Genomic DNA, 1,291 nt, shown 5'->3' on the forward strand with positions numbered 1-1,291 from the left:
TATATGTATATATATATATATATAGGATTTAAATGCGATTTGGACCTCAATGTTGAACTGTTTCCTTTCGAATAGACTTGATCCGCAAATACAGGCGCTTGACAAGTTCGCGAGCCTTTAAATTACAGTGGAAGGAATGTTCTTCAATTCGATGGAATACTTGCACCTGGTGATTGATTTCTACCAAGCTATTCATTTAATAAATTAAATTACGCACAGTTGACAGCAAAATCAATCATAAGCTTTTGGTTAGTAATCAATTTTATAATGGCGTGAAAATTAAAATATAATCCATCAGAATTTCGGTTGCATATATTGTTTCAAATTAGAACTAAAAATTTTACTTTCATAATAAATATTTTTACCGTGAGAAACATTAAATAATAAAAATATAAGTAATTGGAGTCTGCATAAATAAATGTATATTGATATAAAATTAATTGCATAAATAATTATATAATATCTTAGTAAACAATATCTTTAACGTTAAAATGCTGTCAAGTAATTTTATTTTGTTTATTCGGATGTATTTTATTTATTTAAAAGATTTCAAAATATCAGGAAAATACGAAAACCATTATGTTCGTTCGCACACATGTTATCATGCTATCGACAAGCATTGATAAAAATATTTTCGCACATTCGACAAAGTGAAGAACGAGTCCGGCAAAATCCCAACGCCAAATGTTAACAGTGGTGTAAAATAGCGAAGCGAAATAACGTGGCGTCGTTTAGATTACAAAATGTACATGCAACCTCTGCCATAAAGTGGCTGTTTCACTTTATTACACACGCCTACATCGTAATGCGACTTGTGCATTTCTCTCCCCATTCCCGGCGAGAAGTCTTTCATTCTCCTCACGACATCGGGATGCCTGTACGGCTTTGTTACCCCGTCGCAAGATTAACGAGGTCTCACGCAAGGGAGGTCTGTTTGTTCGTTGCACACGGAGCTGATGGCAGTGTAACGAGACGTGTTCACCGCCGTGCACATAAGATTGAGCCTTCCGAGGCTAGACGGGAAAGTAGTTGCATGGTAAACGCGGATGAGGCGTTGTGTCAGGTCAGTCCATGCAAGTTGCCGTAACTTAACGCTTCTTATTTAACGATGGACTTTAACGGTTCACGACATTGCAAGTGCACGACAACTTAACTTTCGGATATGCTTCTATGCACGCTATGAATATTTATTTCTCATTTCACAACTGTCTCTTAAATTTAAATCGAAATAGATTAACATATTATACAAAATGTAAAACACAATAACACCTTTAAGAAGATTTAGCTGAGT

This window comes from Trachymyrmex septentrionalis, unplaced genomic scaffold (assembly GCF_001594115.1).
Source record: "Trachymyrmex septentrionalis isolate Tsep2-gDNA-1 unplaced genomic scaffold, Tsep1.0 scaffold27, whole genome shotgun sequence".
NCBI classification, from domain to species: Eukaryota; Metazoa; Arthropoda; class Insecta; order Hymenoptera; family Formicidae; genus Trachymyrmex; species Trachymyrmex septentrionalis.